We start from the raw sequence: 12,140 nt of genomic DNA on the forward strand, positions 1-12,140 counted from the left end.
AAAATTAGGCTATACAAAGCTATAAATCAGGGCTAATAGCTGCATATAGCGTGTGACATTACAGTTGTCTCATCAAGTGTTAGGAGAGGTTAGCTGAGGACAATTCTTACACGGATGACAATTGGTTGCAACCAGCCAGGTTCAAATGTGATACGCTTGGTTTGTAAGCGACTTTCTCACTGACATTGTGAAAACAAACGCTGTAAAAACTACGGTTTGAATACGGCATGACTCTTGCCGTAATGTTACTTTAGCCCATCAAACAGGCATACCTTCGGCCACTGTTACAACTGTCCCCAACACTTTACTGTCAACACAACACAACTGTCCTCAAGGCACTAGCTGCATTTGGATGACAATTAGAGAAAAAGTGTGCTTGAATGAGTAAAGCAAATGTAGAGATGCGAGATGTGTGTTGTCTATGCTATGAAAGTACAAGATGTATGTTGTCTACGCTATGAAAGTACAAAAAAGCAAAACGTGTTACAGCTGTATCTGGTCTCCCCTGCGCTTAGATTTTTTCACCATAGCCTCTTACAGAAGCTTCAGTGTATGCCGCCGCCCCCCCCCCCCCCCCCAACAGATTATTTGGTTGAAAAAGCAAGGCCTGTTTAAAGCCCATCTCATTAAGGTACAGGCCACGAGTAGAGTCTTAGTAAGACAGGACAAGACAGCGGACTAGGTTAAATAAAAGTTAATTAAAAAACACACACACATTCTTTTTTTAAATGTATTTGTATTTTTTAAATGGGCTTACGTTTGTAAAACAAATCACTGACAAAGGCACACAAACTTCACAAGGACAGGCAAAAAAGGTAGGGCTAGGCAGATAAGGCACCTTCAGTTTAGTGTTAGGTTCATTTATAACTTTGGAGTCTATACTAGAGGCCATCCACCACACAAGCTTCAGTTTAGTGTTAGGTTAATTTATAACTCTGGAGTCTATACTAGAGACCATCCACCACACAAGCTTCAGCTATTTCTGACGCTCTGTAAAGACAGGTTTTAAGCAATGCAATGGCAAATTCAGCTTGGTTCTTCTGCTAGGCCTATGCCACATTCCAGAACATTGTGTAACGACAGCCTTCTCCTGATCTTTTCAGCTATTGCTTACTCCCTGTAAAGGCAGGGTCTGATTAATGCTGTGAGGGACCGAGGCGGCCACCCCACCTTTTGGGATGTGGGCTAACTGGAGTCGGGGAAAAATGGTGCAGGAGATGGTTGCATGGCAATGTTCCGAAAGCCCATTATTCCGACAGCCCGCTGTTCCGAAATTGTGAGCAACGTGCACCACTATAGCCCACATGCACATCCCAATGAATCACACAATCATAAACATATAAATGCATTTATTTCACAAGCATGAACTTTAATTCAGAATATTATTATACACACATGGCATTTGCATCACAATGATAAAAAAATACTTTTATGATAGCCAACGCATGCATGCTTTGTCAGTGCTTGACAAGATCTGCGACAATCTGCCGATGATTTCCTTCGCATGAGTGGTAGCCTACATATTCAAAAGCAGAGTAGGCTAAGTAAACAAATATTGCCTAGGAAAAGTTATATGCGTGATAGCCCGGTGAGCGTCTCCACTCCGCTGCGCAAACTAAATCCTGTGTGTGTTTTGTGCCACTTAAAATATTTCTAAATTATGCCAGGGGGACTATTTTTCGAAATATTGAGATTACGGAATATCGGGCTTTTGGAACACTGGGCCGTCCCCGATGGTTGCTTCTTGGAAAAATATATTCTTATTAATTTTACTGGGGACTCTCTCCAGCAACCCATGTGCACAAAACAAAACATAAATCAAAACTCAAACTGAACTCATAAACACTAGGCACACTGTGTTCACTTATCTAAACCCAGTGTTCACGTAGCCTCGCATCAGGTAAGTACGCATCTTCTCTCACACCTTCTAACTAGGCAAACTAGGCACCCCTTTAAATAGTGCTGCCACTTGGGCTAAATTGGTCCAATTAACACTAGTTGGACCCAACCACTGACGTGGGGGAGTCCGAGTCTCTCTCCCGCTCTTGCAGGGCAACATGAGTCAGACTCCATTTTAGTGCGAAGCGGTGAGAAGGGGGGAGTTCACCTTCTCACAAATGCAATGACCAATGCAGAGGTTTCTTCAGCTATGCATATGCACCGTTGTTTATGGCTCTAAGTATTCCAAATTCCAGAACATTTTGCATTCGAAAGACACTCCTGAAGGGATAGAAAGGTGAAACGAGGTAAAACCAGGTGTCTGTGTGAAGAACTGATCTATCACCCTGATGGTGATTCTGACCTTACAAAGCACAGATCACAAGAGCATAGGTGACCTTCACTGTTACGGCAACCCAGATGCAGTCTGCAGAGACACTAGGCTGCGTCCCGATTCCCAATGGTGCATAATAACATGCACTTCACAGTCACCGCACTGTACCGCACAGCCAATCAGAGAGCCTCATGACAAGCAGCAAATGCTCTTTAGGACATTTATGGTGAGATGGTTCAGACATTGATATCACAAGCTATGTAAAGCACAATGCATCTGTTTATAACACTGAGGATACAATGACAGCGGGGTCAAGCAATACAGTTCGATATCAGCGAGGAATTGGACTATCAGTGAAAAAGCAGCAAAGGATGCAGAAGATCAGAGCAAACGTTTATCATCAAATATGTCTCTGTCAATCTCTCTTTCTCCATGCATATCTCACCCTCTCTTTCTCTCTGTCCATTTTCCTATTTCCTCTCTATATGCATATTTATGGCCTTGTTTACATCGAAGCGTTCCACATTAGAAAATCTGAAGCGAGTCTGAAGCGATGAAGGTGTATGATCTCTGACAGAGCGCTGGGCGTGTAGCGGAGAGGCGGCGGGACGGAGAGGCGTTTGGAGGTGTGACATTAGCCTTCAAACCACTCGTTTCCTGCAGTCTACTCGTCTGTTGTCAGAGAACAAAGGGTTCTGTGCGTGACAGGACCGGCCCTGTGCATCAATGCAAATCACTGACAAATTGGCACAGCCATGCGGAGCGCGGGATAGGAAATATGGAGCTCAATCTCACGCTGTGGTCAAAGAGCAGAAGAAAAAGTTGTTGAATTTTCTCATTTATTCTGTAATTTCTCCATCCTTTGTCACTCCCTATGTGTTTGTGCAATAGTTGTACATTTGTGTGTGTGTGTGTGTGTGCCTGTGTGTCTTAAAAGTAAAAGCTATTTTTTAAAGTGAACTAAAAGTGTTTGATTAATGAATGAAGAAGTTTAATAATCAGAGCCCTGTTAATATACTTCGGTGTCTATCAAAGTTTTATTTAGACTGTACATGACATAACTTCATTACTTTGATGAAAATAAACAGAATAAAAAGAAGCTGGAATTCAATTAGGTACACAGATTTAACTAAGAGGCGTAATTTTTTAAGTAAATATGTTTGTCATAGCAGGACACATTTGAATGCTATTGTTTTCCTGACATGTCTGCCAGCCACCTGAGAACATAACATCTCTAAACATATCATGACAACCACCTGAGAACATAACATCTCTAAACATCTCATGACAACCACCTGAGAACATGACATGTCTAAACATCTCATGAGGATGATGAATCACACCTCTGCTATCCATTCTAACACTGCCCTACTCATGGTTTTTACATTTCTCTCTCTTAGCCAGATGCTATATCTCGTTTTAAGTCATTAACTTTAGTACTTCAGTTAAGAACTTTAGTAAATGCAAATTGGTTGACTGTCTGACAAGGATGTGGATGTTGGCATGTTTAACTTACTTTTCCCACAGTGAGTCTACTAAGAGCATAATACCATATTTGCACTGCATCTGTGATAATCCACAACTTACAATGTAAGTTCTTTTTTTAAGTATGCTATAAAAGGCTACTCTTGGAAACTGTAAGTTGCTCCAAAGACACATAATGTTTCTCATACTTAACATATTTACGCTTTGTTAGCTTTTGGATTACTCATTGTGGATGGTTATACTGTTGAGTTTTTGATGTTCACACTAAACTGACTAAAATGCTAACTTTTATTCACACATTAAATATATCTAAATTAAGCTAACTGTTAATGTTAATATCACCTCTGCTGTTTTGCAGTGTGTTTGTTTCCATGGTTACTTTTGTGTAGTTTTGGAACACATTTCCAAATGTGCCCAAACTTTTTGATACGACTGCATACTGGTCTATTGTTCTATACAAATGACCTGTTTTCCAAATATGTTTTGACAAGCAAACATTAATCTATCAACCTAGGTATCAACACACAATTGAAAAAGCAGCTGAAAAAAGTTACTGTCTGAGCAGTGTGGATCTGGCAGTTGGTTTACTGAACATTCTAAAGACAGTCACCTGCCAGGTACCAACAACCAACACACATATGGGATGACATTTAGCGGGTGGTACCAGGAGGTCAGGTGCCAACCAGGTAAGGTGGTCCCCGCCTACGTGCCAGTAAATTGCAGTGGATTTGTTGGAGTTTGTTGGGGCAGTGTGCAAGCTGCCTAAGTTCTTTTTTTTTTAAGTGTGCTATAAAAGGCTACTCTTGGAAACTAAACAACTGGCAACTACTGCCAACTTTAGAATGTTGGGATTTGTTGGAGTTTGTTGGGGCAGTGTGCAAGCTGCTTACGTTCTTTTTTTTAAGTGTGCTATAAAAGGCTACTCTTGGAAACTAAATTGCTCCAAAGACACATAATGTTTCTCATACTTAAAATATTTACGCTTTGTTAGCTTTTGGATTACTCATTGTGGATGGTTATACTCAGAGGTTAAATTGGGCCGGAGCGCTCCGGAGCTCAGCTCCGCCTCCTTAGGTCCACAACAAACCCCACCGGAGCTCAGCTCCGTCTCCCTCAGTGTAAAATAATCATATACTACTTTTAATATTTTTTCATCTCCTGACAAACGCATTGCAATATGAGACTATATAACTCACAAGACTACTCAAAGACACTGTAGCCAATCAATGATACATGGAATTATGAGATGTCATATAGGGCATTATAAAACAATTGGGTTCTATTGAATTATTTAGCTGTTTCTGATTGGACGAGAGACGTTCCATGAGTTGGAATATCCCAGGACATCCCAACTCGGACTTTTCACAGCTAAAAATAAATCACTCCGCGATGAAACATTCTATAGCACGTTGATACAATTAAGCGATAACCGTTAATTCAAAGTTCTTATAATTCCAAAAGACGTTGACAATGGAACTATTTTTTTGTTGCGGAGAAACAATGGCGAAATAAACATTTTTAAATCAATAACTTCGTGTTTAAATGTTAATTGGTTGACTATAAAATTGTTTTATAAAAGCAATATAGTACTCGTGCGAGTGGGGTAGGTAAGGGATATTCCCACGGGTGTTGTTGCCTGTTCTACGGCCGAACACCACCCGTGGGAATATCCCTTACCTACCCCACTCGCACTCGTACTATATTGCTTAATTCTACTGATTCTCTCGTGAAGTGCACGTCAAAAATCGACACCTACAATCTTTGGTGATTGTTAAGACGGTTTTCTAAAGGATCATTGTTGTTGTTAATAAGCTGTCCATCAAAGCGCCACCGCTAGAATGTGTGAAGAAGGTTAGTGTTCTATGATCTGTTTTTGGTATTCAGACTGACATTTCAGCCTGAAACAACAAATTAACTAAACTAACTTAAAGGACGCTGCCAAGCAGTTTAGCCTTCACTCAGAACAGAACCTAATAGCCGACTAGCCAAGCTATCCTAACCCAAAGAAAAAACATGGCACAACTTTGCAACAAAGTGCAGTTGAACTCGCATCAAGGGGCTAATATCCATAGGGGGACAAGGGCACAACAAACGCCTATGATGGCCAATGACGCCCGCACTAAAAAGCGAGCAACACCATACAAACCACTGGCTAGCTAGCCGCTAGCAAATGTCAAATCTTGTAGCCTACCTGCTCTCTTGACACTCTGAAGACAGCATAGCATCATCAAATTATCCAGATTACATGTTGATGGGGATCTTCACGTAATGATCTTGTCACATATAATCAGGCCAATAATCCCAATTTGGACAATAACAATTTAACTAAAATACTAGGCTAATATGATATAAGGACCTGTGTCCCTATGTTGTGGTTTCAGCTCTGAATTACACAAAATAATAAAGTTCACATAGGCTAACTTAAGGTTGTTGGTGCAAAGTAATTTTGAAAAACTGTAATAGATTCCAATGATCCTGAAACAAGTGATGATATACTGTATAAATATCAATGTCTGTTTTAATGATAGCTGCACTAATGTAATCATGAACATACATTTTATATTCTGCATGCAGCTTTGTTATGTGCTAATAATAAATACGTTTCTTAATGTTGTTTGAGGATATTAAAAAGATAATACATTGAATTGTAGCCTGTTTGAAAAACTATTCAACCCCTACACATTAGAAGTAGAAAAAGAGCCCCTTTAGTGTAATAATGCATTAATTCATAATTTATGTGAGAGCGATATAAATAAAGATGCTTTTGAAAGATGACCATTGACCGCACACAAGGGCTCCCCCTCCTCACAAAAGCCAATTTAACCACTGGTTATACTGTTGAGTTTTTGATGTTCACACTAAACTGACTAAAATGCTAACTTTTATTCACACATTAAATATATCTAAATTAAGCTAACTGTTAATGTTAATATCACCTCTGCTGTTTTGCAGTGTGTTTGTTTCCATGGTTACTTTTGTTTAGTTTTGGAACACATTTAATATATATTTAAATGAAGCAAACTGCAATTCTCTGGGTGAATTAGTCATCATTCTTTAGAACATTGAAATGTTTTTTTTTACAGCCTATGGCTCTTCACATTGTGAATCAGATTTACCCACATGAATGACAAATCCCTAGGGATGACATTTAGCGGGTGGTACCAGGAGGTCAGGTGCCAACCAGGTAAGGTGGTCCCCGCCTACGTGCCAGTAAATTGCAGTGGGTAGTAGATAAGATAAGGCAGGGTGAATTTAGAGGAAGACTGGCGGGAAGCACTCTGAGTACTTTGAGAATGGATCGTAAGTTTGCGGTGGTAAGCAACACATTCCGACACAAACACACACACACAGACACACAAACACACACACACACACAGATCATAAGTTTGCGGTGGTAAGCAACACATTCCGGACCACACACACACACACACACACACACACACACATCATAAGTTTGTGGTGGTAAGCAACACATTCCTGTTGTAACTAAACTAATTTGGCCTATGCACCTCTATTGTGCACTAATTCCTTGTTTGTATTGGTCATAATCCAGCAGATGAAATGAAACATGACAGGCCCATCCCTGATGATGCAAGTTGTGTTGCTGACATTTGGCAGAGAGCTCTGTTTTGTCTTGTCTACAAGGGTTGTATTTCACCTCATGACATATCATCGAAAGTCTAATATGAAGCATAATGCATAATGAGGATTCTCAGAAAATCGGAATGGGTCTAACAGGATTCAGCGTGTTTTTCCTCTTCGTTGGAATAATCCTGTTTTTCGATAAAGCCCTCCTTGCCATAGTAAATATATTATTTATTACAGGGTTATCATTTGTCATTGGCCTGGAACACACCTTCAGATTCTCCTGTCAAAGAAATTAAGGAAAAGCCACCAGTTTCTTCCTGGGGGGTGTATTTGTTGTATTGATTGTTTGGCCCATTGTTGGCGTGGTCCTCCAGACGTATGGCTTCTTTTTGTTATACAGGGGGTTCCCCCTTCACAAATGTAATAAAGGGAAATTTCCATTTCGCATGGACGGATGTGTTGTCCCACGCTCCAGATGTGGGGATGGGTTGTGCGATGGTTGTTGCTTGCCTGCTTCATTCATTTCTCTCCTCTCCTGTCTCTTCCCCTGTCCCTCTTAGACTGCTTTTCCAGGGCCGGAATTGCTGTGGGGCAGCAGGTTGTGTGACTGGTGAGCGTGTGAGTGGATGGGGTATATTTTTTACAGTCTGACCCCACTATGAGTGATGGGTGGCTGTGGGATTTATTTATTTATTACTGTAGGTGGGCTTCTGTCATAAGGGGGGGGATGTTACGACCCTGGCGGGTCTAGGCCCCGCCCTGTAATATTTGCATGCCTGTTCTCTCTGTCTTTACAGCAGGTGATTGAGGACAGGTGTATCATTGATTGGCTGGGCTACAAAAGCCCTGATCAGTCGGCAGTCGGGAGAGCTTTGGTCTTCCCTGCATTTGGTTATCGTTGGTCGTTGAATAGAGATTGGGTTGTGGATTATCGTTGGATTTTGGATTGTCGTCGTCGTCGTTTGTTTTGCTTTAACCCTGAACTGACTTTACATTACATCTTTGGTTTCTATTCATAACACTGACTTTCACCACACTTTTTGCTATAATTATTATATAAATATAACCTTGTAACGATTAATAAATACTAGTGCTGTCAAGCGATTAAAATATTTAATCGCGATTAATCGCATTTATGTCATAGTTAACTCAAAATGAATCGCGATTAATCGCAATTTTTTATCTATTCTAAATGTCCCTTCGTTTATTTATTTTTTCCATCATTTTATTTTTATTTTAATGCCCTTATCAACATGGAAAAGTTGATTGGCTTGCTTTATGCAAATGTTTTATTTTATTGAAAACCAATATTGCCAAACAGGGCGGTACAAAATAAAATTATAAAGTGCACATTTCAGGTAAACAAGGACTCAGCCTATAGTGCACTTAAACCATGGCTTAATATTTTCTTTTTTTCAAGTTTGCTGGGAACATAGCAGTCAGGCCTCTTATTTCAGAAACATTGAACCGTAACAGTTAGGTTACCAATAAAAGGTAAGCCTACTACTTCTTTGCTTTCAGCCAGCTGCCCGTTGACAGTTTCAGACAACAGTGAAGCTCGCTTCTTTTGCACAACACAACTTTTAAAAGTAAACTTTCCATTCAGAAGCTTTTTATCATCCATTTCGCCGTATCGCGCTCACCATTCACTCAAACCGTAACGTTAGCCTACTACACAGTTTGCAGGCCAAAAAGAATGTTAATCTAAAAAAAAAAAAAATTGAAAAAAAAATCGCGTTAATAACGCGTTAAACTGACAGCACTAATAAATACCTTATTATTATTATTATAAATTCTGCGTGGCTTCCCCTTTATGTTTCATGCATTTGAGCCGTGCACGTAACATAAGCATAATGTTAAGCATAATGTTAAGCATAATGTTAAGCATGATGTTAAGCGTAATGTTAAGCATGATGTGAGCTATATGCTGCCTACCAAAGCCCTTTGAGATAGTTCATCTATTTGATTGTTTGTTCATTACAGTATTCAGTGCCAAATAAAAGATGATGAGATTTCAGTGATACTGACCTGCAGCATCACCTACATAATTTCTCTTCATCCTTTATTCAATCAGGACCCATTAGTAACACAATCAAGATTTGCATTTCCTGAAGGAAGTTAAAGTGCTAAATGCATCAAGGGTTTCATGAGGAAATCCTGTTCTGTTGGTCCAAAACAAAATACTGAAAGTACACTCAACAAAAAGGAATATTTTATGTCATTGTTTTTATTGAAATATTGTAAAAACTATATTTCTTCTTTTTTTCCCCGTAAGGAGCAATTAATGCAGAATGTCCATGTAACTTGCTTTGGACAAAAGGGTCTGCTAAACAATTTACCTTTAATCAATTTATATGAATATGTGTCATCTATATGAGAATTATGAATATTATGTATTATTTATGAACCTATATGCTCTTTACAGTTAATACAAATGCTGCTGTTCCCCATGAACAACATGTAGTTATTAATTATCACACACATGTGAAAAAAACAATATACTGGCCCCAATCGTACAGAAAGGTATCCTAAGCCTATTCATTGTACACAGATGATATGGATGATACAGATGATTTCCTGTGTCATCTTTAAGAATATTATACATTAACTTGTATGCGCTTTACTGTTAATGATAATGCTACTGTTCCCTACAATCTCTCTGAAGAAAATATCGTCATACATTAGCATAGTCCTTTATTATCACTGTATAAAGAAATCATTCTGTTGTGCAGGCAAAGGGGGGCTAAACCTCATGAATATCATGAGAGAGTCAACAGGAAAATCTTAATTTCATCTCCTGGAACACTCAGAGCTGGAGACACAGAGTTCCCCAGCAAGTTAGAAGAAGACATAACCAGGGTTCTTGAGATGCTGAAAATTAGCATTGTTTACCACAGGATTATGGCGGCAGCTACAGTGACCTTGGCTGTCAGATTAAAGGCAAAGAGTTCACACTCGTGAATGTGTACAACCATGCTAAAGATAAAACAGCACTTCCAAGGCTGACATAGTATCTACAAGAGACTGGTAAGGGCATTTTCAGTGGTCTTTTTAGAGGGCCTCTCCTGGAGGAGTTCATCTGCTCCTTGCGTCTAGTGGATGTGTGGGGTCGTTTACATCCAATCAGAAGAGAGGATTGATAGGGAAGTTTACCCAAGGTCGAACAATTTGTTTTAAAAAACTGAGCCATCCTGAAAACATCGTCAAAGCAAAGCAGACGGACAGAGAACAAGAAAAAGACCTCCAGATGTCTTATAAAGAGAGAGAGAAAAAAGTCAGCTTTTCTCGTTGGGACATGTTCTTCCTTCCATGGAATGCAATGCAATATGTTCAGAATTGCAGGATTACTGAGAGTAAAATCTCCGATCATGACCCTGTCATTCTAGAAGCCCCCCTCCGATAATCAGGCGGGACTGAATGAGAGTCCCCGCATGACCTCAGGAGACACAGAACACAAAGAATCTAAATCTAAAAAGCCTGGTGAGATGATTGGAGCCGAGGTCCTGACGGCCATTAAGTCCCTGATGGACTGGAAGGACATACTTGGTAATCCGAAGAACAACCACACAAAGTATTTGGGTTACAATAACAAACAGTCTTAAGATCAAAATTAAACAACATGATTAGAGGTCACAAAACAAATGAAAATATAGACTGCCTCGGTGCTGAAGTTGATCCTCACCACTATACTCGTCAGGCGGCTGGAGTTACACCTTAGGCTGTCGTTCAAAAGCAGGACGCATCGTCATGATAACTTTCAGGCGCTTAAAAAAATGTCCTTCAATCTAACCCATATTTTGAACACTATGTTGTAACAGACCCCAAGGTGTGTGCCTCCTTACTTGCATTTGCTTTTAGTAGAGTGTATATATGTATAGTATTATGTATTTGTGTGGCTCAAACCAGATCCAGTGTCTTGCAGAGCAGTTATTGTATTTTATAAGTCTTGAGTATGCTGGTACATTGAATACATGAATGTATTCCTGTTAAATCCTGAACACTTGTTGACCTGAAGCCTACTCTTTGAGTGAAATCATATCATATGTTTAATACATTATATAATTATTACACTTCTCTTCATCTGTAAAATGACCTCCAAGACTGTACTTTTTGCATCACTTATACCCAAAAGTTAACTCTTATAACAGCGGAGTAGTCAGACTCCATGTCAATCACATTCAAATTACTGGGACCTTGTAGGGAATTTGGTGGAATTCTAATTGCTTACTGTTTCTCATATTTATGTCAGGCAATAAGGACAATAAATGGTTTCATTTTTGATGTCATCTTAGATTTTACAGGCCGATGTGTTCCCCTCCTCATGTCCCATTTAAAGACTGAACGCCTTTCCTCGGGCCTACTCGAAAAACGTGTTGATTGCAGTAGAAGTCCATGTCTTGCAGGTGGATCCAGAACAGAAAAGAAAACCACAAATTCAAAAAAGTTGTGCATTACCTTTACTGGAGTCAAAACAACGGGGAGTTGGACACTGGTCCTAGTGCCACAGGACTCAACACATGGAATAAAAAAATATCTCTGAAGGATCCCCATTTACCCTTACATGCACATGAAGGTTATAAAGATTACAAAGAAAGATTTGTTTCCTGCCAGTGGGAATTTATCTTTATACTCTTTTCTTAGTTAAATTTTACACGCTGATTAGGGAAAGCACTTCCTTTACTAAGCATGCATGGAGTTAAATTAGTTAATGAGTGAGGTCTGTGCTCCTGTGCACTTGGCCAATTCAAAAGGCCTTACACCTAAAGACTTACAACAAAACCAAACATAGAACTAT

The sequence above is a fragment of the Clupea harengus genome, unplaced genomic scaffold, assembly GCF_900700415.2.
Source record: "Clupea harengus unplaced genomic scaffold, Ch_v2.0.2, whole genome shotgun sequence".
NCBI classification, from domain to species: domain Eukaryota; kingdom Metazoa; phylum Chordata; class Actinopteri; order Clupeiformes; family Clupeidae; genus Clupea; species Clupea harengus.